The 27241-nt window shown below is 45.1% G+C and overlaps 7 non-coding genes across 7 annotated transcripts; 6 read left to right on the top strand and 1 right to left on the bottom strand.

The window, feature by feature from the left end:
• The first annotated feature begins 2618 nt into the window (after window positions 1–2618).
• Window positions 2619–2692, top strand: trnai-aau (transfer RNA isoleucine (anticodon AAU)). The gene has a single exon. It is a non-coding gene; the product is annotated as a tRNA-Ile (tRNA).
• A 2398-nt stretch (window positions 2693–5090) lies between these two features.
• trnas-aga (transfer RNA serine (anticodon AGA)) lies at window positions 5091–5173 on the top strand. The gene has a single exon. It is a non-coding gene; the product is annotated as a tRNA-Ser (tRNA).
• An 8858-nt stretch (window positions 5174–14031) lies between these two features.
• trnay-gua (transfer RNA tyrosine (anticodon GUA)) lies at window positions 14032–14103 on the top strand. The gene has a single exon. It is a non-coding gene; the product is annotated as a tRNA-Tyr (tRNA).
• A 4021-nt stretch (window positions 14104–18124) lies between these two features.
• trnas-cga (transfer RNA serine (anticodon CGA)) lies at window positions 18125–18207 on the top strand. The gene has a single exon. It is a non-coding gene; the product is annotated as a tRNA-Ser (tRNA).
• Window positions 18208–22491: 4284 nt separating this feature from the next.
• trnat-agu (transfer RNA threonine (anticodon AGU)) lies at window positions 22492–22565 on the top strand. The gene has a single exon. It is a non-coding gene; the product is annotated as a tRNA-Thr (tRNA).
• Window positions 22566–25686: 3121 nt separating this feature from the next.
• On the bottom strand, window positions 25687–25768 carry trnas-gcu (transfer RNA serine (anticodon GCU)). The gene has a single exon. It is a non-coding gene; the product is annotated as a tRNA-Ser (tRNA).
• A 208-nt stretch (window positions 25769–25976) lies between these two features.
• On the top strand, window positions 25977–26048 carry trnaw-cca (transfer RNA tryptophan (anticodon CCA)). The gene has a single exon. It is a non-coding gene; the product is annotated as a tRNA-Trp (tRNA).
• Window positions 26049–27241: the final 1193 nt, after the last annotated feature.

Genomic DNA, 27241 nt, shown 5'->3' with positions numbered 1-27241 from the left:
TAAGAACATAAGAACATAAGAAATAGGAGCAGGAGTAGGCCAACTAGCCCTTCGAGCCTGCCCCGCCATTCAATAAGATCATGGCTGATCTGTCGCGACTCAGTTCCACCTTCCCGCCCTCTCCCCATAACCCTTAATCCCCTCTCTTATCAAAAACCCATCAACCCGCGTCTTAAAAATATTTAGCGAGGCAGTCTCCACCACTTCAACGGGCAGAGAATTCCAGAGATTCACCACCCTTTGAGTGAAGAAGTTCCTCCTCAACTCCGTTCTAAACAGCGCCCCCCCCCCCCCCTTTATCTTGAGGCTGTGCCCCCGAGTCCTACTGTCTTTTTTGAGCGGGAAGAGTCTCTCCACCTCTATCCTATCCATCCCATTCATCATCTTATACGTCTCAATGAGATCTCCCCTCATTCTTCTAAACTCTAACGAGTACAAGCCTAGTTTATTCAGCCTCTCCTCATAGCTCAACCCCCTCAACTCCGGTATCAGCCTAGTAAACCTCCTCTGCACACCCTCCAAGGCCAAAATATCTTTGCGCGGGTGCGGCGCCCAAAACTGCACACAGTACTCCAGCTGCGGCCTCACCAATGCCCTATACTTCCGCAGCAAGACCTCCCTACTTTTATATTCAATCCCCCTCGCTATGAAGGCCAGCATCCCATTCGCCTTCCTGACCACCTGCTGCACCTGCAAGCTGGGTTTTTGCAACTCATGCACAAGGACCCCGAGGTCCCTCTGCACCGCCGCCTGCTGCAGTTTTTCGCCCCGTAAGTAATAGTCCTTCCTACCATTCTTCCTACCAAAGTGGACCACCTCACACTTGCCAACATTAAATTCCATTTGCCAGTTCCTGGCCCATTCGCCCAGCCTATCTAGATCCTTCTGCAGACTCTCCACACCCTCCGCACAATTTGCCGTTCCCCCAATCTTGGTGTCATCAGCAAATTTCAACACCCTACACTCGGTTCCCTCCTCTAGATCATCTATATAAATGGTAAATAGCTGAGGCCCCAGCACAGACCCCTGGGGCACTCCACTATTCACCATCCGCCAATCCGAATAGCACCCGTTCACCCCCCACTCTCTGCCTCCTATTTGACAACCAGTCCTCTATCCACGCTAACACCCTACCCCCAACTCCATGTCCCTCGACCTTCTGCAATAACCTCTTGTGAGGTACTTTGTCAAACGCCTTCTGAAAATCTAGAAAGACCACATCCACCGGCTCTCCTCTATCCACTGCCCTAGACACATCCTCATAGAACTCCAATAAATTTGTCAGACGCGACTTCCCTTTAATGAAACCGTGCTGCGTCTGCTCTATCAAGCAATTCCCTTCAAGATGCCTCGCAATTTCCTCCTTAATGACGGATTCTAACATTTTACCTACCGCAGACGTTAAACTAACCGGCCTATAATTCCCCGCCTTTTGCCTGGCACCCTTCTTAAACAACGGCGTAACATTAGCCGTTTTCCAATCATCCGGCACTTCCCCGGAATCCAGCGACGTCTGGAAAATAACCACCAATGCTGACATTTTTTGTTATCGTTGTCGGTCCCTCGATTCGAGGATGACATTCGGTGCCGTGCTTTATCGTTTGACCGCCTGGCCTCATGTCCAAGGCGTCCGGCTACTCTAATAGTCGTGGAAATAGTATCAGAAGATTGCAGGTCCGAGTCCGATTGTTTTTCTGCAGAAATCTGGTCGAAGTTCCAGAAAAACGAGATGGCCTAGTGACGGATTGAGAATCTCGATCCTTTTCTCCAAAAACAACAAGGCTGAGGGTGGCCTGATGTTGGGCTTTCAATTAATGAAAGATTTTGTAAAAATCATTTCGATAAAATGGACCAAAGAGCAGATAGGAATATATCTCACTCTTTCATACATGCCATTGATAGTTGATGGTTTTTGCACAATGATGTACATGTGACCAGTGTATCAGCGAATCCTCAGAGTGTGAGAGACATCCCATCAGTAATGTTTCCCCAACATCCTCCAGATTGAAGGGAGGCAGCATTCATGCTGATGACTGGGAGGAGTTTGTTACAAATCGTTGAAGATGGCCAAAACCTGTCCCCCAATCGGCAGCAGGCTTTTATGAGGCAGAATGGAGGCAGAGAAGACAGTAACAGAGAAGAAAGCTCTGTGGGCCGAGAATGGGCCTGTTCACTCACATGAAGACCCATAGCAGAAACTCATGGCCCTGAATGGATGTCATCCGCGAATCGAGGGACCGACAACAAAAAACAAAGAACAAAGAACAACACAGCACAGGAAACAGGCCCTTCGGCCCTGCAAGCCCGCACCGCCCATTTTTACATTCAGTGAGTGCCTCATTCCACTCCTTCTTCTACCTACGACCTTTGTCTACATCTCGTGGACTCCACAATAAAGGGGTGCAAATTTTGGGAATGATTTGTGCGCTAGATTAAGGGAGATCAAATTTAGGGACGATTTATTAACACCAATCAGCCAAAAAGCACGTTTTTGGGGTGTGGGAGGAAACCGGAGCCCCCGGAGAAAACCCACGCAAACACGGGGATAATGTGCAAACTCCCACAGACATTGACCCAAGCCGCCCTGATAACTGTCCCTGGGCGGCGCGCAGCTTCGTGGCCGATTAGCTCAGCTGGTTAGAGCGTGGTGTTAATAACGCCAAGGTCGCGGGTTCGATCCCCGTACCGACCAATTTGTTTTTTCCCCCCTCAAACTGCTGCTTCACATCTCCAGGGACATTGGCTCGATTCCCGGCTGAGGTCAATGTCTGTGTGGAGTTTGCACATTCTCCTCGTATTTGCGTGAGTTTCCTCCGGGTACTCCGGTTTCCTCCCATAGTCCAAAGATGTGCCGGTCAGTTGTGCACTCAGTCACTAAACAACATCCTGCCTTCATATCGAGTGGATCAGAGAGGGTAGAGGGATAGACAGAGATAGAGTGAGTCAGGACAGTGAGATACAGACGGCCAGATAGTGTCTCAGTGATAAAAATCCTTATAAATTCCGGCTTTATCCAGAACTTTTCTCCTGGAGAACCAGAAGCTGCAACCTTAGCTCTCACTGATATTGTAGCAGAGACACATTATTAATCCCACACTCAGGAACAGTGCTGCATTCTGACAGCAAAGATGGGGAGAGGCAATAGAAACAGAATGGTCCAGTTCTAAACAGTGTGCAGGCTCAGAGGGAGCTGAGGTTCAGAGAGATATTTGAAGGTGAGGGGAAATTTTAAAAGAGTCGTTAGGAAAACGGATGGGATTCTTGGTTTCATAAATGGAGACACTGTGTATGCAGAGAATCCCTGCATTGCAGAAGGAAACCAGTCAGCCCAAGGAGTCTGAACCGATTCTCTGAAAGAACATATTTCGCGCAATTTTACCATGGCTAATCCCCCGAACCTCCACATCCTGGGAACCTAAGGACCAATTTAGCATGGCCAAAGCACCTAGCCAGTCTTTGGAGTGAGGGAGGAAACTGGAGCACCCCGAGGAAACCCACGCAGACACGAGGAGGACGTGTAAACTCCATGCAGTCACCCAAGGCCCGAATCAAACATGGGCAGCAGTGCGAATTACTGTACCACTTTACCGCGCTCTTTAATATATCAAATCAGAGAAGATATGCTTCATTTCTATATTTTATCTTGCATTAATTACTAGTAGCGGATTCAGTGACATAAAGTGAGGATTGGAGGTAAGATATGCAGGCACGGGGTAGCTGACATGTTCTCTAACTTCCAACTCAAATCTTGAATTTAATGAAACAGTGCCTTGAAATCTAACTTTGGGGCTCAGCAGGGGGATTAGTGGGAACTTTGTGATTGGAAAATCGTTTTATTTTACACGAGAGAGACTCGGAGATCTCACAGACACCAAACGCAGTTGGATAAGTTTGACTCGGCACGGTAACACAATGGTTAGCATTGCTGCTTCACAGCTCCAGAGACCTGGATTCGATTCGGGGCTTGGGTCACTGCCTGTGTGGAGTTTGCATGTTCTCCCAATGTTTGCATGGGTTTTCTCCCACAGTCCAAAGAACATCCTTCCTCAGATAAGAAGACAAAACTGCAGCTGTGGCCTCACCAAGACACTGTACAATTGCATCAAGACATCCCTGCTCCTGTACTCGAAGCCTCTCGCTATGAGGGCCACCATGCCATTTGCATTTTTTACTGCCTGCTACAGCGGCATGTTTCCCTTCAGTGACTGGTGCATGAGGACACTCTGTTCTGGTTGCACATTCTCTTCTCCTAATTTATGACCAAACAGAACATTATCTGTCTTCCCGTGTTTGCTAACAAATTGGACCACTTCACATTTATTCAAAATATACTGCATCTGCCAATCATTGACCCATTCGCTCAACTTGGCCAAATCAGGCTGCAGGATATGGTGTAAGGTGACTCTGAGATAAAGGGATGGAGAGAGAAACGAGGTGACTGCAGTCTGACTCTGACTCTTCAAACCAGTTATTGCGCCCTTGTTGAAAGTGAATGTGCCTGAGAACAGGAGAAAAGCAGATCATGGGCCAGGGATTTATTTTCTGTAAAAAGTAAAATAAACTTGTAACCAGTCAGTGTCTGGCTGAGAACTGGCGAGGGGAGGGGGAGGGGAGGGGGGAGGGGAGGGGAGGGGGTGGTTGGGGGGAGGGGAGGGGCGTGGAGGAGGGGAAGGGGAGGGGAGGGGAGGGGAGGGGGCCTGCTTAAAGAACATTCACATAAATATTTTCATGATCCATCTGTGTCTAATGGAAAATCGAGTTTGAAATTGTTGTCAGTGGAAAATTTGTTTAAATGAAAAAAAGGGCCTGAAAACGAATCAATGAATTCTCAGTCAGAAACAATAGTATAATGAAATACAATTGAGGGTTTTCTTTTTTTTAATTCGGAACTAATTCGTTTCTCATGAAAAATTACTGAGATACAAAAACATGTCTTTGACCTAGTAAATGACTTCTCCGTCAGAGACAAAGATACAAAAGTAGAGGAACAAATTTCAGCTCACACACTGAGCTTTGGACAATAACGGTGCCTGATGAAGTTAGTGTGAACGCTACTGAGGTGATTATATGAGGGGGAGGCGAACGGTGGTGCTGCGATGGCCGAGTGGTGAAGGTGTTGGATTAGAAATCCAATGGGGTTTCCTCGCTGCAGGTTCGAGTCCTGCTTGCAGCGACTATCGCTGAAAGCGTTTGCTTCCGGCAGCCCCAGAGCCGGACCATTTTCTGGTGCCAAGTATGTGGATCACCATCATGCTTTCAGCTCCATGGCTCCGGGCCGAGTGCAGGAAGGTGAGCTTGAAGAAGACACCTGGGTGCCCTCGGGCTGGCATGGACAAGATAAGCCGAATGATTCAGTGCTGTTCCCTTTCTCTGGTTCCATGAGGGAAATCAGAATGTGAGCAGATTGAAAAACAACAGCATCAGGAGCGCAAGGACAAAACAAGGTCTCATTTCAGAGAAAGATTCTTATGGAATGACAGACAGAACATAAGAAATAAATTTCATCAGAATACACTGAATGATCATTTCAAAATGCTGCTTGGATGATATGACATCGTGTTCATTCAAACACATTGCTGCAAGCTGATCATTATTGGGCGTTAGGAACTCCTGGTTATAGCAGATTGGGAATGGAAGGAGCAGCTTCACATCTGCACATTGACAGGTCAAACTGTGTCTCAGATTGACAGCTCCCAGGACAGGTTTTCCTCTCCTCTCGCTCTGTGCTGTGGATTCTCGGGGATTAGTTGGAGTTTCCCAGCTCAGTAACTGTGAAAGCCTCTGAGGCCGGCGATGCTCACAGTGTCTGTTCCCCAGATTCAGGGGGCTGCAGCCAATCAGAGCTGTGCCTGGGTTAACCCAGAGCTGGTTCAAATGGTGATATTGTTCACAAGCTGAATTCTATTTGATCAGATGTAGATACAGATTGTGTGCACTCAGTCACTAAACAACAAGATCCCGCCTTCATATAGAGTTGATGAGAGGGGATGGAGGGATAGAGTGAGTTGGAGCAGTGAGACACAGACCGCCAGACATTGCCTCAGTGACAGAAATCCCTGTAAATTCCGGCTTTATCCAGAGAGATTCTCTTGGAGAAACAGAAGCTGCAGTCTCAGTTCTCAGAAAAAAACATCAGGTAAGGCGATAAAGGAGCAGCGCTCCGAAAGCTAGTGGTTTTGCTAACAAATATATCTGTTGGACTTTAACCTGGTGTTGTGAGACTTCTTATCACGAGGGCAGAATCAGTGGCGTTCAGATATCTCAGAGGATTGTTCGGCTGGAGATGACGAAAGGCAGGAAGAGCTGAGGACATGGAGGGATTTGGAAACACGGATAAGAATATTAAAACTGAGACATTGCTTAACCACGAACATAGAACATAGAACAATACAGCGCAGAACAGGCCCTTCGGCCCACGATGTTGTGCCGAGCAGTTACAAAACAATGACCCACTAACCTAAACCAATCCCTTCTCGTCCATAAACCTATCCACGGATCTCTTAAACGCCCCCAAACTAGGTGCATTTACAACTGCAGCAGGCAGGGCATTCCAATCCCTCACCACCCTCTGGGTAAAGAACCTACCCCTGACATCCGTCCTATAACTACCACCCCTTAATTTAAAGCCATGCCCCCTCCTGCTAGATTTCTCCATCAGAGGAAAAAGGCTATTACTATCCACCCTATCTAAACCTCTAATCATCTTATATGTTTCAATAAGATCCCCTCTTAGCCGCCTTCTTTCCAGCGAAAACAACCCCAAATCCCTCAGCCTCTCCTCATAGGACCTCCCCTCCATACCAGGCAACATCCTGGTAAACCTCCTCTGCACCCTCTCCAAAGCCTCCACATCCTTCCTGTAATGTGGGGACCAGAACTGCACACAGTACTCCAAGTGCGGCCGCACCAGAGTTGTGTACATTTGCAACATGACGCTGCGACTCCTAAATTCAATCCCCCTACCAATAAACGCCAAGACACCGTACGCCTTCTTAACAACCTTATCTACTTGACTCCAAACTTTCAGGGATCTATGTACACATACACCTAGATCCCTCTGCTCATCCACACTATTCAAAGTCCTCCCGTTAGCCCTATACTCGACACATCTGTTATTCCTACCAAAGTGAATTACCTCACACTTCTCCGCATTAAACTCCATCCGCCACCTCTCGGCCCAGCTCTGCAACCTGTCTAAGTCTTCCTGCAAACTATGACACCCTTCATCACTATCTACCACACCTCCGACTTTGGTGTCATCAGCAAACTTACTAATCCACCCAACTATACCCTCATCCAGATCATTAATAAAAATTACAAACAGCAGTGGCCCCAAAACAGATCCCTGAGGCACACCACTCGAAACCGAACTCCATGATGAATATTTACCATCAACCACCACCCTCTGTCTCCTATCCGCTAGCCAATTCCTGATCCAATTCCCTAGATCACCCCCAATCCCATACATCTGCATTTTCTGCAGAAGCCTACCATGGTGAACCTTATCAAACGCCTTACTAAAATCCATATACACCACGTCCACTGCCTTACCCCCATCCACCTCTTTGGTCACTTTCTCAAAAAACTCAATAAGGTTAGTAAGGCACGACCTACCCGCCACAAAACCATGCTGACTATCTCCAATCAATTCATTACACTCCAAATAACTATAAATCCTATCCCGAATAATTTTTTCCAAAACCTTGCCCACAACAGAAGTGAGACTCACCGGTCTATAATTCCCGGGGAAGTCTCTGTTCCCCTTCTTAAACAATGGGACAACATTCGCTAACCTCCAATCCTCCGGCACTACACCAGAGGCCAACGACGACCTGAAGATCAGAGCCAGAGGCTCCGCAATCACTTCTCTTGCCTCCCAGAGAATCCTTGGGTAAATCCCATCCGGACCAGGGGACTTATCTATTTTCAGGCCCTCCAGAATATCTAGCACATCCTCCTTATCAACTGCAACACTGTCAATTCTACTCCCCTGCAATCCAGTGTCCTCCTCAGCTATATCCATGTCCCCTTGCGTGAACACCGAAGAGAGATATTGGTTCAATGCCTCTCCAATCTCCTCCGGTTCCACACATAACTTCCCTCTGCTGTCCATAACTGGCCCTAATCTTGCCCTAACCAACCTTCTGTTCTTGCCATACCTATAGAACGCCTTAGGATTCTCCTTAATCCTATCAGCCAAAGTCTTCTCATGTCCTCTTTTAGCCCTTCTTAGCTCACTCTTCAACTCCCTCCTAGCCAATCTAAAGTTTTCTAGTGCACTACCCGAGCCCTCACGTCTCATCCGAACATAAGCCTCCTTTTTCCTCTTAACCAACGAATCAACTTTTTTGGTGCACCACGGTTCCCTGGCCCTACGAATTCCTCCTTGCCTGACAGGGACATACCTATCACGGACTCGCAGTAGCTGCTCCTTGAAAAAAACTCCACATTTCAGACGTTCCCAGTCCCTGTAATCTCCTAGTCCAACCTATGCTTCCTAATTCTCTCCTAATAGCCTCATAATTACCCTTCCCCCAGCTAAAACCACTAGCCCGAGGTTCATTCCTATCCCTTTCCATCATTAAGGTGAACGTAACCGAATTGTGGTCACTATCACCAAAATGCACACCAACTTCCAAGTCTAGCACCTGGTCTGGCTCATTTCCCAGCACCAAATCCAATATAGCCTCACCTCTAGTTGGCCTATCTACATACTGAGTCAAAAAACCTTCCTGCACGCTTTGAACAAAAACTGACCCCTCTAACGAGCTAGAGCTATAACAATTGCAATCAATACTAGTAAAGTTAAAATCCCCCATAACAATTACCCTATTACTTTCACTCCTAACCAGGATCGTCTCCGCAATCCTTTGCTCAACCTCTCTAGAACTTTTAGGAGGTCTATAAAAGACTCCCAACAGGGTGACCTCTCCTCTCCTATTTCTAATCTCCGCCCATACTACCTCAACAGACAAGTCCTCATCAAACTTCCTCTCTGACACTGTGATACAATCCCTGACCAATAAAGCTACCCCTCCCCCCCTCCTACCTCCTTCTCTACTCCGACTAAAACATTTGAACCCCGGGACCTGCAGCAACCATTCCTGCCCCTGCTCTATCCATGTCTCTGAAATGGCCACAACATCGAAGTCCCAGGTACTGATCCACGAGTCAGTGTTTGTCACTGAGCACAGGGTTGCTACATTTATATATTTGGAGTAAATTCTGATTTAATGATGAGAAATCAATTAGCAGCTTCCTGGACACAGCAGCACAATAAATCGGATCAGAAGTGGATCACATGGTCCCTCAAGCCTGCTGCTCCATTCAGTAGGATTATATTGTAGATTCACAAACCACAGAATCTTTACAATGCAGTAACAACCCATTTGGTGTTATTGAAACAACATTCTATCTAATCCCGCTCCCCCGCCTCACAGCCCCGAGACCTGACTTTGGTTCTGACCTTTGCTGATTTTGCACATTCTCCCCCGTGGGTTTCCTCTGGGTGCTCTGGTTTGCTCCCTGGTTGAAAGATGTGCAGGTGAGGTGGATTGGCCATGTTAAATGTTGCTTTAGTTTCCAAAGATATGCACATTAGGCACTGAATCGCTGCAGTTTTGATACTTATCTTGAATATTTTTCCCTGGTTCTTGATGAACTCTTGACTGGAATATGACAACTTCTATCATTGAATCCCTACAGTGCAGAATGTGGCCATTCGGTCCATTGAGTGTGCACTGATTTTCTGACCTATCCACTCAACCTCACATATTTACCCTGTTAGTTCTCCTAATCTAAACATACTGGGGGACATTCGGGGAAATTTAGCATGGTAAGTCCATTTCCCCTATCAGTGGAGTGTGGGGGCAACCAGAGCACCCGGAGGAAAGCCAAGTGGGCACAGAGAAAATGTGGAAAATACACACAGTCACTGAAGGCCAGAATTGAACCCGGCCCTTTTACTTTTCATTGTGTCTCTATAATCTTCCTACCAGAATGAATCACTTCACAATTCTCAGCTTTGAATTTCAGCTGTAACTTGTCCACTCATTCCGTCAACTTGTCTCTGTCCTTTTTGCAGTTTTACACTATCCTCCTCAGAGTTCACAATGTTCCCAACTTTCACATCACTCACAAATTCTGAAATGGTGCCCTGCACACCATGACCTCGGTCACTAATATATCCTGGTGCATGTTCACAGTATCTACAGCTTGTGTGCAGATCAATGTGATTTACTGCAGTTTGAGGGTGAAAACAGAAAAGCGGAGCCAATGCAAATGTTTGTATATTCCACGGAAATGTTGCAGAATTGTTGTCAAGTCGTTTTGTTATCATCGTTAACAGAAAATAGCACAGAATGGTTTCGATGCATCAACCGCTGAATGATCAGTCCAGCACACTTCCGCTGCGTCACTTTGCTCTGGTAAATCCAGCTCCCCCTGCTGCCTATCAATGTAGCCATTCGGATATTCACTTCCACATTGTTGTTTAACTCCAGCACGAGTGTGAGGGAGCTTCAGTCTGGCCACACAATTCCACTGCAAAGCACCAAGAATGTAATGGACAGAGAAAGACACGCACAAAAGCAGCAAAAGAGACTGTTTGTAAATGAGTGACGAAAGACAAAGGTTCCGGGAAACCGGCAGGACCCGGAATTGATCACTCACATGTTAAATTAGTTTCCTGTTGTAAATATATTCTTGTAAGCATATTTCCTGCTGTACAGCTGTCCTGCTTTGAACTATTGCTCAAAGATGTTCACTGTTGTTGTGTAAACTGTTTCACTGTTTGTAAATATATTTCCTGCTGTGCTTTATGATATAGAGGGTTACAGCATGGAAACAGGCCCTTCGGCCCAAAGTGTTCATGCTGCCCATTGTCTTTTTCCCTCGGAGTTATTCCCAATTATCCGTGTTTTGCCAATATCTCTCCAGACCAATCTTACCCAGGTAACTGTCTCAAATGTTGGTGAGTGTTTTTTTCTTTCTGCTGTTGTGAAATATGCTGCCCTGTTGTTGTGTTTCCGGCTCTGGAAATATTTTTTCTTCTTTTCTGTTCACATATCGCCTTCCCTTGCAAACGTGTTCCCTGTTGTGTAAAAAAGATTCTCCGTGAGGACTTTTTTTGTCTGTAAATTGTTGCATGTTGTGTTGAGATGTTCCCTCTTCTTGTGTAAGGCTCTGGTTGCAGAAAAAGCCATTTACTCCAGATCGAGGCTTTTCGGGGAAAAAGGAAGCCAAATAACAGTTTGTGTTCTCCACGGAAAAGTCACAACTGCTTCACAGTTACCATTAAGGGGTTTTATTATCACTGTGAACAGGAATAGCAGATGATGGTTTCGATCCATCGGTCGCTGGGTTATGGGCCCAGCACGCTTCCGCTGCGCCACTCTGCTACGGCGAAAGTTTTACTCTGCTGCCCATCAATGTCGTCAGACAAATGGTCACTCCTCTATCGTTGAATAGGAACACCAGTGTGAGGAGGCATCACTGCATCACACCGAGAAGACAATAGACAGAGAAAAACACACAATAGCAGCATGAGAGACTGTTTGGACACATGGAACGACAGACAGAGTGTTGGGAAACCGGCAAGACACGGAACTGGAGAATCCATCACTATTTTAAAAGGAATTTTCTGTTGCATTACATGTTTGTAAATATATTTCCTGCTGTGTAACTGTGGTCTCTGTTGTTGAGAAGTGTTTTCTGCTGTTGTGTAAAATGCCTCCCTGATGCTGTGAATGTGTTTCCGGCTGTGTAAATATGATCCATCTTGTATCAATATTTTTATAATATTCTGTTAATAAATGCCCTGCTCTGTAAACGTGTTCCCTGTTGTGTCAAAATATTCTCCGTGAAGATGTTTTCTGTTCAGCTAATGACTCGTGGTGTGCCACAGGGGTCAGTGTTGGGTCCATTGTTATTTGTCATCTATATCAATGATCTGGGTGATAATGTGGTAAATTGAATCAATAAATTTCCTGATGATACGAAGATTGGAGGAGCAGTGGACAATGAGGAACATTTTCAAAGCTTGCAGAGGGATTTTGACCAGCCAGAAAAATGGGCTGAAAAATGGCAGATGGAGTTTAATGCAGACAGGTGTAGAGTTTAGAAGAATGAGGGGAGATCTCATTGAGACGTATAAGATGATGAATGGGATGGATAGGATAGAGGTGGAGAGACTCTTCCCGCTCAAAAAAGACAGTAGGACTAGGGGGCACAGCCTCAAGATAAAGGGGAGGCGGTTTAGAACGGAGTTGAGGAGGAACTTCTTCACTCAAAGGGTGGTGAATCTCTGGAATTCTCTGCCCGTTGAAGTGGTGGAGGCTGCCTCGCTAAATATTTTTAAGAAGCAGGTTGATGGGTTCTTGATAAGAGAGGGGATTAAGGGTTATGGGGAGAGGGCGGGAAAGTGGAACTGAGCCACGACAGATCAGCCATGATCTTATTGAATGGCGGGGCAGGCTCGAAGGGCTGGATGGCCTACTCCTGCTCCTATTTCTTATGTATTGCACTTTGGAAGGACAAACCAAGGTAGAACATACAAGGTTAATGGTAGGACACTGAAGAGTGTAAATAGAACAGAAGGACCTGGGAATACAGATACATAATTCCCTAAAAGTGGCGTCACAGGTCGATAGCGTCGTAAAGAGTACTTTTGAACATTGGCCTTTATAAATCAAAGTATTGAGTCCAAGAGTTGGAATGTTATGGCGAAGTTGTACAAGGCATTGCTGAGGCCGAATTTAGAGAATTGTGTGCAGTTTTAGAAAATACAACAGCGCAGTACAGGTCCTTCGGCTTTCGATGTTGCTCCAACCAGTGGAACCAATCTAATGACCCTCTAACCTAAACTATTCCATTGTTATCCATATGCCTATCCACTGACCATCTGAACGCCCTTTTGGTCACCTAATTACAGGAAGGATACTAATAAGGTTGAGAGAGTGCAGAGAAGGTTTACAAGGTTGTTGCCGGGACTTGAGAAACAGAATACAGAGAAAGGTTGAATAGGTTGGGACTTGATTCCCTGGAAGGGAGAAAAATGAGGGGAGATTTGATAGAGGTGTATAAAATCATGATGGGTATAGATAGAGTGAATGCAAGCACGCTTTTCCAACTGAGGCTCGGGGAGAAACAAAAATAGAGGACATGGGTTAAGGGTGAAGGAGGAAAAGTTAAAAGGAAATAATAGGTGGGGCTTCTTCACGCAGAGAGTGGTGGGAGTGTGGAATGAGCTGCCGGATGAAGTGGTAAATGCGGGCTCATTTTTAACATTGAAGAAAAGCTTGGACAGGTACATGGATGAGAGGGGGGCGGAAGGATATGGTTCAGGTACAGGTAAGTGGGACTCGGTAGAAAAATGGCTCGGCACAGCCAGGGAAGGCCAAAAGGCCTGTTTCTGTGCTGCAATGTTCTATGGGAATGGGGAATGAATGCTGTAGCTGCGGCGCAAAGAATGACATGTTGGACTTTTCATCGTTGTCTGGTGAGATATTCAAAGATTGTGGTCAGGAACTCATCAGAGTCGACTTTTTAGGTCAGGAACTGGTGTATCGATGCTTTTAGAGAAGTGAAACGGCCGCCGCGAAATTCATAGAATCCCCACAGTGCAGAAGAAGAACATTCGGCCCATCGAGCCTGCACTAACAGCAGTCCGACCCAGGCCGCATCCCCAGAACCTCATGTATTGAGTCCACCCTCAATAACGAGGCAGAAAAGACGCATTCCCGACGAGGATAGGATTCGAACCCACACGTCCAGAGCAGAATGGACTAACAGCCCATCGCCTTAACCACTCGGCCACCTCGTCATACGATGGCGGCCTTTCTAATCACCTCTTGAACAAAGAACACATTTCTCCAGCAGGATAATGTTGTGTTTCTACTTCCTCGTTAATTTTGTTTCGCTGTGACTCTTCCATTCGATTTAAATCCCGAGAAGGTAAAGAGGGAGACAATTCCCTGTTTGAGTTTTGAATTCACCAAACATAACACAGACGTAAAAACGAGCAAGCAGTGTGAGCTTGTGGCGCAACGGTAGCGCGTCTGACTGTAAATCAGAAGGATGCGTGTTCAAATTACGTCAGGCTCAAAGAGCAGTTGCCCCTCGGCGTTTGGATTTTGTATCTGGATAAAGTTGATTGTTCCCGAAACAACAAATCTCCAAACATTGATAAATGCAATATTTTAACATCCTTTATGTATTTGCTCAATCTACGCCTGTACCTCGGGCAAGTAAAAGACAATACAATGAAAGAAATGCATCTCAGTTGTAAAGCACTTTGAAACTTCCAGCCGTTTGAAAAAAAAACACATTGCGAGACAAGCTAAAAGCAAAATACTGCCGATGCCGGAATCTGGAACAACAAATGAAAATGCTGGAAAAACTCAGCAGGTCTGACATCATCTGTGGAGAGAGACCAGCTGAGATTGTCCAGAATGTTCAGACTTCAAGACACCCCGTCTTTCCTCCAAAATTAAAAAGAACATGCGGTTTGATATGAACGGCAAATGCACCTTTCTGTCTCCACCTGATTTGTGTTTTTTCTTCATGCATCCATCTCATTCTCTTTCCTGCTAATCCAAAAGTCTTAATGAGTCAGTTAAAGCCGCTGTTTGCTGCATTAAATGGTTCTCCGTATTGGGGAAAATAACTGATCTCGTCAGAACTGAGTTGTCGCTCCGGAAGTGTAAGTGGCAAGTGTACAATGCGTATTGTTGCTTCCAGTGCCCGTTCCTCGTTAGTATAGTGGCTAGTATCCCCGCCTGTCACGCGGGAGACCCGGGTTTAATTCCCCGACGGGGAGTTCGTCGTATTCTTATTACTTCAAATTAAACTTGTGTTGTTCTCGAACTTTCAAAACAGAAACAAAGACTATCAAGGAATGAAACTTTCAAAAATGCAAATCTTTACATTTGTACCGACACTTTTCGTGACCTGAGATCAACGTTCGTTCAATTCATCAGCATTTTGGCTCACCTTTGATGTGGCGATGCCATGTAGTCAACACGTCGAATATTACCCTGATATTAGCACAATGTCAATAAATGCTGTGATTTCATATTTTTCAGTTCTATTTTTGGATGATCCACTGACTCCCAGATCCCCGAAAATACAAAGGAAAGCTCCACTGTTTTTCAATATTGGAAATCCCTTTGAGTCTGTGAGTTGTGAAGATTCATGCAGCGTGAGGAATGGAATATTAATGCATGATTGTAAGATCAGGAAGGTTCAGATTCGGATTGGACAAAAGTTTGGTGAAGCCACCGCTGGAGGACAGTGTGCAGTTCCAGTCAACTTACTACAGTAAGGATATGATTCCACTGGAGAGGGTGCAGGGTCCACTTACCAGTGACCAGATCGTAGACTGGGATGGAGAATTTGAGCTATGAAGCGAGATTGGATTGGATCAGGTTGTTTTATTTAGAGCAGTGAAGGCTGAGAGGAGACCTGATTGAGGTGTAGGAGAAATGGACAGGGTGGATAGGAAGCTGCTGCTGCCTCACAGCACCAGGGACCCGGGTTTGATTTCCGGCTTGGGTCACTGTCTGTATGGAGTGTCCATGTTTCCCCCCATTTGCATGGATTTTCTCTGGGTGAACAAAGAAAATTACAGCACAGAAACAGGCCCTTCGGCCCTCCAAGCCTGCATCGACCATGCTGCCCGACTGAACGAACATCCCGCCCACCGTTCCGGGCAACATATCCCTCTATTTCCATCTTATTCATGTATTTGTCAAGACGCCTCTGAGAAGTCAATGCCGTATCCCCGGCAAAGAGTTCCAGGCACCCACCACTCTCTGCCTCATACATCTCTTTTAAACCTTGCCCCTCACACCTTAAACCTTTGCCTCCGAGAAAAAGACTCTTTCACCCAGGGAAAAAAAGCTTCTGACTATCCATTCTGTCCGTGCCTCTTGTAATCTTGTGGATGTCAGCAAGTCGCCCCTCAAACTCCGTCGTTCCAGTGAGAACAAATCAATTCCTCCAACTTCTCCTCATAGCTAATGCTCTCCTTACCAGGCAACATCGTGGTAAATCTTTCCTGTACCCTCTCCAAAGCCTCCACATCCTTCTGGTAGTTTGGCGGTCAGAACTGAACGCTAAATTCCAAGTACAGCCGATGTAAGGTTTTATAAAACTGCAACATGACTTGCCAATTTTTAAACTCAGTGCCCCAGCCGATAAAGGCAAGAATGCCGTGCGCCTTCTTAACTACCTTCTCCACCTGCATTGCCACTTTCAGTGACCTGTGTACTTGTCCACTCAGATCCCTTTGGCTATCAATACTCTTATGGGTTCTGTCATTTACTGTATATTTCCTATCTGTATTAGACCTTCCAAAATGCATTAACCCACATTTGTCCGAATTAAATTCCATCGGCCATCTCTCTGCCCAAGTCGCCAACTCATCGATATTCTGCTGTATCCCCTGATGGCCCTCATCGTTATCCGCAAATCCACCATCGTTTGTGTTGTCTGCTAACTTACTGATCAAATCAGTTACATTTTCCTCCAAATAATTTATATATTACAAACAGCAAAGGTCCCAGCACTGATCCCTGAGGAACACCACTTGCCACAGCCCTCTATTCATCACCCGTCAAAGGGGCAAACCCCGAAAGCCTGTGGGTGCTACTGTCAAATAAACTGGCTGTACTTTAACCTGGTGTTGTGAGACTTCTGACTGTGTTTACCCCAATCCAACGCCGGCATCTCCACATCATGACTTCATCAAAACAGACAGTGAAATGGAACATTGTTCAATAAATCGCTGATGAGTTGTCAAAAAAGTTGCCTAACTTTGAGATACTTTGAAAGGTTCAGGGGCTAGAGTATAGCGGGTGGCTCGTTGGTCTAGGGGTATGATTCTCGCTTTTGGCGTAGCGTTAAAATGCGAGAAGTCACGGGTTCAAATCCCAGACGAGCCCTGCATTTTTTTTTCTAAAGAAAATTCTTTGCAATGAAGGTGGCGACAATGAGTGAAACCCGAAGCAGTGTTTACCTCCCGAGAACTCCCGAGACAGATAGGTTCTTGATTAATAAGGAGATCGGGGTGAATGAGAAAAGGCAGGAGAATGAGGATGAGAAAACTATCAGCATGATTGAATGGCGGAGCAGTCTCAATGGACCGAGTGGGATAATTCTGATCCTGCGTCTTATGGTCTTATGGTGATTCACTCAACTTTTCCAAATCACTCTGTCGGATATGGTGTAAGGTGGCCCTGAGAGAATGGGATGGAGAGAGAATGCGGTGACTGCAGTCTGACTCTGATTCTTCAAACCAGTTAGTGCCCCGTTGTAGAAAGTGAATGTGTCTGAGAACAGGAGAAAAGCAGGTCGTGAGACAGGGATTTATTTTATATAAAAAGTAAAACAAACTTCGAACCAGTCAGTGTCTGTCTGAGAACTGGAGGGGAGGGGAGGGGGTCTGCTCAAATAAAATTCACATCAATATTCTCATCATCCATGTGTGTCTGACGGAAAATCTAGTTTAAAATTGCTGTCCGTGGAAACTTTGTTCATTTTTTAAAAATAACGTCCTCAAAACTAATCAATGAATTCTCAGTCAGAAACAGTGGTAAAGAGGAAGCTGAACCTGTCCAGACAAGCCAAGTTCAGTTTACAAACTGCGTTATGGACACATCTCGTGTCTGATGAAATCAGCAACTAAGTTAGTTCCGTAATTATAACGAATGAAAATAACGACTCTTTAAACCAAGCGAGTGTTGGTGATATCGCGGTGGGCAGAACAGCCTTTCAAGCAGCTGGCACGGGTTCAGTTCCCGGCGTCGCAATGGGAATTTATTTAGAAACTTATCCTCCTGTGTCTCGAAACAAATGGACATAAAGTTCAAACGCAACATTTGATGGTAACGAAATAAAAATAAATGTTTTTTTTATTTTTCCCTAAATTTCGGAATCTATTTGCTTTTAATGAACATTTTTTTCGAAACATAGAAACAAGCCTCTGAACTAATAAATGAGTTCTCATTCAGAGAGAAAGGTACAAAATAAAAGATGAACAAAATCAGCTCACACACTGCTCGCTGCATCATTGCTGTGTCTCATAAAGTTAGTGGAAATGTTACTGAATTCAGGCTCATAAACAGCTGCGATGGCCGAGTGGTTAAGGCGTTGGACTCGAAATCCAATGGGGTTTCCCCACGCAGGTTCGAACCCCGTTCGCATGCGAGTCTGATATGAAATGTTTAAAAGTCACAATTTGTTTAGTGGAACAACCGCGTAAAAAAAAATTCCGGTGTCCCTCTTTTCAAGAAGTGGATTTGTGCTGTGGGCCGGGATGGACTCAGCTGGCAAACTGAGCCGAGTGTGCTGGAAATTCCATGAGAAAGATCATGACGTGAAAAGGGAGAGAAATAAAGCAGCATCAGGGCAACAAGGTCAAAACGGCGTCTCGTATCGGAGGAAGATTCTTTGTAATTACTCACAGAACATAAAGATCATATTTCACCAGAATACAGTGAATGAATGAGAACTTCCAAATGCTGCTTTGATGATATGAAATTGTGTTCATTCAAACACATTGCTAAAGCTGCCCATTACTGGGCGTAAGACATTCCTGGTTATAACAGCTTGAGAAAGGAGGTTTCAGGTGGGAAAACAGGGAGGGATAATCGTTTTGGAAAACTAGGAAAGGAGGTTTATATGTAATCATAAGAAATCAGTGAAAATTCCCAGTTTAGAATCGTGTTAACAATCTTGTTGCTATATTTCATTTCTTCCTGAAATCAGACACAATTTTTGGCTTCAACTACTTCCTGTGGCAGTGAATTCCACACATTCTGGAGGACGTTTAGTTCTGGAGTCCCCCATCATCGGGAACATTCTTTCTGAATCTACTTTGTCTAATCCTGTCAGAATTTTATCAGTTTCCATGAGATCCCCTCTCACTCTTCTAAACTCCAATGAACACATTTCTAGTCGAGTGGCCGTTCTAGGGGATTCTATAATTAGGGGATTGATAACATCCTTTGTATCGAGAGTCCCACACAGTATGTTGCTTGTTCAGTGCCATGGTGAGGGACATCTCTGATTGGCTTGAAAGGATATTGAAGTAGGAGTGGGGGCGGGATCCAGTTGTTGTGATCCATATTGTGATAAACAACCTTATCTCTGTGAAATCGATTCTAAACATGAAATGTTCACTGATTTCTCATGATTATTTGGAGGCCTTTTTGAGTAACGGTGGAAGACCGTGTAAAAGGACCTGTTTGGGGTTCATCAGCAACGAGGAAATACATTAAAGAACAGGCCCTCAGGGGTTACAATCTCTGGATTATTACCCGAGCCACATACAAATTGGCATTGGGGTGACTGACATAATATAAAGTTCACTAGACTGAAGTCTGGAGCTGGGAGTGAAGTTAAGAGGAGTGATTAGAAAAATGAGGGCCTTTTTCTCTGGGGTTTAATTACATTTTTCAGGATGTGATGGTGCGGGTAAAGAGAGCCGAATGATTTCTGCTGGCGGAGGCTGGGTGAACCCTGGGACCTGGTTTCGAGGGAGGATGGGTGGAGAGAAAGAGGGACAGAGTTTAACTCCCAGGAGAGAAGCTGAGTAACACTTGAAGCCACTCCAAGTTTTGGAATCTTGCCCTCACCCAAAAGGGAATCAGTGAATTGTTAACCCGGGATCGATATCTTCTTGTTAACAGTGGTTATTAAGGGTGACGGGGTAAAGGGGTGAAGGTGGAGATTGGAAACAAAGCCGCCTTCACCTTCCCGAATAACAGAGCAGGCTCGAGGGACTGAATGGACTCGTCCTACTCCCACGCCCTGTGAGCAGATATCTCAGAGCATTTTAGTGATTGCAGAAGGTTACAGAGATAGGGAGGGTTGTAGTGGCTGGTGGTGGTAGGAGAGGGAAAATAGTTGTAATTGCTGGAGGAGGTTACAGGGAGAGGGAGGGGTGTAGGAGCTGGAGGTAATTATAGAGATAAGTAGGGTTGTAGTGAGTGGAAGGCTTTACAGAGATAGGGAGGTCCGTAGATGCTGGAGGAGGCTACTGACCTATATCTGGGTGGACAGGTTTCAATCTCAAACTTTGCCAAAGGTGCAAAACTTGAAAATATTCTGAACTTTAATAAGAAGGATATTGATAATCTTCAAGAAGATGTAGACAGGCTGGTGGAATGGACAGGCACGTGACAGATACAACTTAATTAACGTAAGGAAGTGTGAAGTGAGACATTCTGGTCCGAAGATCAAGGAAGACGATATAAAATAAAGCGTACACCTTTACCCTTCCTAATCCCCATTGCACCTTTACTACGCTGAGATGCCACAGTCTCTTCACCCATCTCAGAACTCATGAATATCCAACCTGAAGTCTGCATTTCACCGTCTACTTGTACAGTGATCATAAAACATTTGGCACTCCAACTTTCCTTGGCATCTTCTGAAACGGTTCCCTGCTCCGTCTGACAACTCAGTCAATGTCGCATCTTCACTTAGTGCCCTGCCCATGGTAGGATTATCCTTCCCGGTCCCCATAGTGTTTCACCTTGCTCAGTTGTATTGCCCAGATTGCATCGTTCCAACTTTTCGATTCTCCATTAATAAAAAATGAATAACTGGACTTTCCGTAGCAGAGTGGCGCAGCGGAAGTGTGCTGGGCCCATAACCCAGAGGTCGATGGATCGAAACCATTCTCTGCTATTTCGCTTTTAGCAACAGAAAAAAGAATTACATGGCGGCTCCTTTGAACTGATTTGTCGTTTCCATCCAGGGTGAAGTAACTTTCTTCCTCTTCTCGCTACGAGTTAACATTTGAATGAGTAACAGATCGCTGAAATGTCATTTACTCACAAACAGACACAAGCTGTAAATGTTGCAAAGATACACAAGCCGAGGTTTTTTCCCTTGGAGCATAACTATAAGGTTCATGGTGGGAGTTTTAGGAGGGATGCCCGAGGTAGATTCTTCACTCAGAGAGTGGTTGGGGTGTAGAATACACTGCTGCTGTGATAGTGGAGTCGGACACTATAGGAACTTTCAAGCGGTTATTGGATAGGCACATGGAGCACTCCAGAATGAGAGGGAGTGGGATCGCTTGATCTTGGGTTTGAACATAACTCGGCACAACATTGAGAGCCGAAGGGCCTGTACTGTTCTATGTTCTATGTTCAAGAATCATCCCTTGAATAAACACTGCCACCTTTCAATGTTTAGCGGGTGAGTTTCATGAACAGCTGAGTGTGATTCCCGCCTTTCTGCTTCTGTACAAATTTAGTCAAAGGAAGATTATACAAATATATCTTCAATTCTCCTTGTCTTTCACAAAGAACTGAGCGTGTGTTGGATACAGTTTCAACAGTAGTTTTAAAAAGATAGAGAATGGATTTACAAATTTAAGATCCAAGGGTGACATCAATGCCTGAAGTGGTTTTCAGGCTGTGGCGACTAGAATAACAAAGCGCATTCTCAGTTTGAATTGTTCAAAATCATAGAATGGAGCATCCATCGTGGATGAAAGGAAACTTTAAACTGTGCCGCTGTGCTGTGCTTCAGGAGCTGGTTTTACACAAATCTCCGTTAATGAGATGTTGCCTCACCTGCTGAGCATTTCCAGCATTTTTTGTTTTTTTTTGGTCAGATTTCCAGCTTCCAGCTTTGCGTTGTGTTCTGTGCAGGTGTTTAACTGGAACAGGGAACAGGTTCTGATCAGCCCCGTGACAGATAGAGTAGAATGTATCTCCCAACTATCAGGCCTGCGAGATGAGACTTCAAGCTGTACAGGGGAATGAGGAAGAGAGATAAGGGAGCATCATTCTGTGAGGGACAGATTTCCTGTATAGAGGAGGAAAAGGTCTGTATTTCCACAACTGTTTTAACAGACATCAGATGTCCCAACATGACTTGCGATCAATGAAATCCTTCTTGACCTTTTAACTATGAGATTATTGAATTTATCAATAGTTTCCACGTTGTCAAAAATCCATCTGAGGACAAGGAAAGTAAAGTTTCAGCATGTGTCTTTGTGTCGCGTTGGTCTTCCAAATGATGGTAATTCAGTCACTTAAAAGCTGTGAGTTTGAGTCCCACCACAATCGGATTATGGATCAGGTTCGTAACAACCCAGTTGCTGCTTCATTGATGTGATTCACCTTCGGCACCGACATTTCCTGCTCTGCCATCTCTCCATGCTGTTTCTGTTAACCCGGCTCCCAGGGAAACCACTGACTCGAGAATAAATCACAAACCTTTCTGAAAGTTTGACACAACGTTCGCTGGTTGGGTGAGAAATTGTAACATCTTTTTCAATTAGATATTTCATTTATTTTGGAAGATAAATAAGATTAAGGAACGCACACACGCAACAACAACTTATAAATAACTACAATCAATGAATAAATACCAGTGTCCTACAAACTGCCAGTGTCTCCTTTTTCACAAATACCACCAGATCTGGAACGTATTTCCAGCATTCCGCTGAACACCGCCACAACAGCGACAGGCTCTGTGGCTTAGTTGGTTAAAGCGCCTGCCTAGTAAAAAGGAGACCCTGGGTTCAAATCCCAGCGGAGCCTTGGCTCATTTTCAATGTTATTCTGATCTTCCTGCTGCGCTTGTCCTTCTGGGTCCCAATGGGTGTGGGTTTGCAAGGTGCTGCCAAAGAAGCTTTACTGAGTTGCTGCAGTGCATCGTGTGGATGGTGCACATTGTGTGTCGGTAGTGGAGGGAGTGAGTTTTTATACCAGGGAAGCGAATGAAGCGGGATGCTCTGTCTTGGATGGTGCCAAACTTCTGTCGTTCTGTTCAAGTTGAATTCACCCAGACAAATGATCTCAGGAAACAAGGTGATTCCGATTTCCTCCCACATTCCAAAGATGAGCAGGTTGAATGGATTTGGCCATGTTAGATTGTCCCTTCGTGCCCAAGGTATTTCTGTCAGTAGATTAGCGGAGTGGGTGTGTGGCACTGCGGGGATAGATCCTATGTGCAATCCGCTGTCGGAGGGTCGGTACAGGCTCGATGGGCAGAATGGTCTCCTTCAGCACTGTAGGGTTTCTGTGTTTCTCAGGCCATTTGACTGTGTTCGGAATTCCCGGAGAAAATAATGGAAATCTGTGTTGGTGGCACATTGAGTATATTTAGAAGATTTTTTTTTATTGCAAGATGATGAAAATACCTGAATCATCTCAACAAATAGTCGAGATATTTGTGGGGGTTCTCGAGATTTTTCCATCGTTGGAGATTATCCACTGTGAAGGGAAAGACAAATCAGACAAGCAAATTTGTGACTGGCACAACTGCAAATATCATTGGAAAAGAAACAAGACTCCGCTGGGATTTGAACCCAAGAATCTCCTGCTTATTGGGCAGGCGCTTTAATCAACTAAGTCACAGAGCATGTCACCCAGCAGATCATTCGGCTTCAGCGAAATTTGGAGGCGATGGCTTTGTGGTATTCTCGCTGGAATATGAATCCAGAAGCTCAGCTAATACTCTAGATCTCGAATCTTGCCATTTCAGTTGGTGAAATTTGAATTTAATAAAAAAAAGTCTGTAATCAATAATCTACTGTTGACCATGAAATTCCTCACCATCATCGGAAAAACTTATATGGTAAACTAATGTCCTTTAGGGAACAAAACCTACCGTCCTTGCCCGGTCTGGCCCACATGTGACTCCAGATCCACAGCAATGTAGTTGACTCTCAGCTGCCCTCGGGCTGCGAGGTTTGGGCAATAAATGCTGCCCAGCCAGTGACACCCAGGCTCCATGAATGAATAAGAAAGTGTCTGTGTCCTATTGGAGTTCTACTGAAATTTCTGTCTCTCTTTCAAAACCACAGGACGTCCCAAAATATGTTAATGACAATGAAGTCTTTTTGAAATGTAATCACTGTCCAATGGCCCAGTCAGCGACGCTGAGAAAAGTCCATTGGAGATTCAAAATGAGGAAATCCATCAACTCGTTTCCAATCCCAGAGATCGCAAATACAGAATGGATTCCAAGCTAATTTACAGTTCCGGGAGCTGACTGTCAGAACAAATCGCTTTTGTACGCACAGTTCCACAGACAGAATCAGAAAGATCCCAATTCTCACACTGCAGCAGATAATGAAAAAAAGAAACACAGTTTGAATATATCTCAAGGCGAAGTTTGCATATTCCCGAATAACCATCCACTGATCCCCATCTCATCAGGGAGGGTTTACTGGTGATGATTTAGTCTAAGGATTACCACACCTCAGCCGAGGGGCAAGGCTGAGAATATCTAAAGTGCTTTCTAATTCGCTCATCAGCATTTCCATTGCAGTAAGGTTGTACCAGATCCTTACTTTCGGTTATAAAGCCCGGGATACTGTATGTTTTATTTATGGCACTTCCAACCTGTCCTGCTATTTTAACACACTCGTTGAGTGCCTTGTTCGAGTCTTTACGTCGCTCGTCGACGGTTTTGACGACCTCGAGTGGAACCACAGTCAAGGGCCCTCTGATATTGATTGAGGAACGTGAGCTGATGTCTGAGCTAGAGATGGTATAACCAGCTATCTAGAGTCATCCCAGACAGTCTCGATGAAGGTACCCTCATCATGGGCACCCGCATCGTTTGCGGGATTGGCGATGTTTGCCATAGTTCCCGTTCCCATATTCTGGGCTGGGTATGCCTTGTTGTAGAAGGGATAAGTAGTTATCTCTACCTCCTCGGCTGGATGGGCCGTCCAGACCGGCTCTTTTACAGCGGGCCCTTTGTCTGCCCATATTGGCATATTGGAGGTGATAATTTCCTCTGGCCTGGGACCCGAGTCTACCACCCAATAGAGCCCAGCGGTTTGGTTCAGTCTCAAGATCATCTCTTCCGTTTGGGTCAAGACTGGACTTGTTACTAACTCTTTCCAGTTAGTTATTATGTAACCTAGCTATTTGAATTTTTCACAGAGAGCGGTTACAGACTCGCCTGCGGGGTTGTTATTTATCCGGTTCGCAACCCATCCGGTCACCTGCTTTTTGGCAGACAAGTCATTCCCTTCGCTGATCTCGCCAGATCACCCATCACGTGGTTTTTTCAATGATTTCTACCAATGCCCACCCATTTCCCGCGGTTCCTGTGCCCCGGTTTGTAATTATACCCTGGATTTTATATTGTCTCTCTGTGTTCTTCCCACCAAAAGGAATCACTTCATTCTTCATCTGCCACCTGTCCTCCCATTGGACCAAACTGTCTGTGTCCTATCGGAGTTCTACTGAAATTTCTGTAGCTCTTTTCACAACCACAGGACGTCCCAAAATATTTTAATGAGAATGAAATATTTTTGAAATGTAATCACTGTCCAATTGCTCAACTTTTCATCTGCCTGTTCGACCAAGTCAGAAATTCCCATGTAGGAATGGGGAATAAATGCTGCAGCTGCGGCTCTGCGGCGCAAAGAATGACATGTTGGACTTCTCATCATTGTCTGGTGAGATATTCAAAGATTGTGGTTCCGAACTCATCGGAGTCGGCTTTTTAGATAAGGAACTGGTGTATCAATACTTTCAGAGAAGTGAAACTGCCGCTCCGGAAATCATAGAATCCCCACAGGGCAGAAGAAAGATATTCGACCCATCGAGCCTGCACTAAAGGCAATCCGACCCAGGCCACATTCCCGGAATCTCACAGAGTGAGTTCAACCTTAATAAAGAGGCACAGAAGACGCAATACCGACGAAGATGGGATTCAAACCCACGCGTGCAGAGCACAATAGACTAGCAATCCATCGCCTTAACCACTCGGCCACCTCGTCATGCAATGTGTGCCTTTCTAATCACCTCTTGAACAAAACACATTTCTCCTGTAGGATAATGTTGTGTTTCTATTTTCTCTTTAATTTTGGTTCGCTGTTACTCTTCCATTCGATTTAAATCCCGAGAATGCAAAGAGGGAGACAATTCCCTGTTTGAGTTTTGGGTTCACCAAACATAACACAGATGTAAAAGGGCTTTAAGAACTGTGAGCTTGTGGCGTAACGGTAGCGCGTCTGACTCCAGATCAGAAGGTTGCGTGTTCAAATCACGTCAGGCTCAAGGAATAATAGGTCATCAGTCTTGGGATTTTGTATCGGGATAAAGTTGATTGTTCCTAAAATGACAAATCTCCCAACTATGATTGATACTTTATGTTTGTTGCTGAATCAGCACCTGTACCTCAGGCAATAAAAAGACAACATAATTAAAGGAAAGCATCCCCGCTGTAAAGCACTTTGAAACTTCCAGCGGTTTGGCGAAAAAAAAACTCATTTCTTGAAAAGATAAAAACAAAATCCTGCCGATGCTGGAATCTGAAACAACAAATAAAACTGCTGGAAAAACTCAGCAGGTCTGACATCATCTGTGGAGAGAGACCAGCTGAGATAGTCCAGAATGTTCAGACTTCAAGACACCCCGTCTTTCCTCCAAAATTAAAAAGAACATGCGGTTTGATATGAACGGCAAACGTACCTTTCTGTCTCCACCTGATTTGTGTTTCTTCTTCATGCATCCATCTCATTCTCTTTTCTGCTAATCCAAAAGTCTTAATGACTTAGTTAAAGCTGCTGTTTGCTGCATTAAATGCTTCTCCGTATTGGGGAAAGTAACTGATCTCGTCAGAACTGAATTGTCACTCCGAAAGTGAAAGTGACAAGTGTACAATGCGTATGGTCGTGTCAAGTATCAGCTCCTCGTTAGTATAGTGGTTAGTATCCCCACATGTCACGCGGGAGACCGCGGTTCAATTCCCCGACGGGGAGTTTATCAGAATGTCATTATGCTAAATTGTACTTATGTTGTTTTCCAACTTCGAAAACAGAAAAAAGGACTGTCAAGAAATGAAACTTTCAAAAATGCAAATCTTTACATTTGTACCGACAATTTTCCTGACCTGAGGTCAACGTTCGTTCAATTCATCAGCATTTTGGCTCACCTTTGATCTGGCGATGCCACGTAGCCAACACGTGGAATATTACCCTGAGAAGTGTCAGGAGCAGAATCGCGAGCTCGACAAAACTTTGTTGATATCGCGAAAGCCTTCGATACTGTCAGCCGACAAGGCCTGTGGAGGATCATGTCAAAGTTTGGCTGCCCCCCAAATGCATTCAGATGTTACGCCAGTTCCATGATGGCCAGAGTACTGGATGGCGGAGAATCCTGTGAGGCATTCCCAGTCACCAATGGTGTCAAACAGGGCTGTGTGCTCTCACCCACACTGTTCAGCATGATGTTTACTGCCATGCTGAATG

Source organism: Carcharhinus amblyrhynchos, unplaced genomic scaffold, assembly GCF_965287045.1.
Source record: "Carcharhinus amblyrhynchos unplaced genomic scaffold, sCarAmb.v2.hapA scaffold_42, whole genome shotgun sequence".
Taxonomy (NCBI): domain Eukaryota; kingdom Metazoa; phylum Chordata; class Chondrichthyes; order Carcharhiniformes; family Carcharhinidae; genus Carcharhinus; species Carcharhinus amblyrhynchos.
Note: the sequence above shows the minus strand (reverse complement) of the source record. Positions and strands in the feature narration are given on the sequence as shown.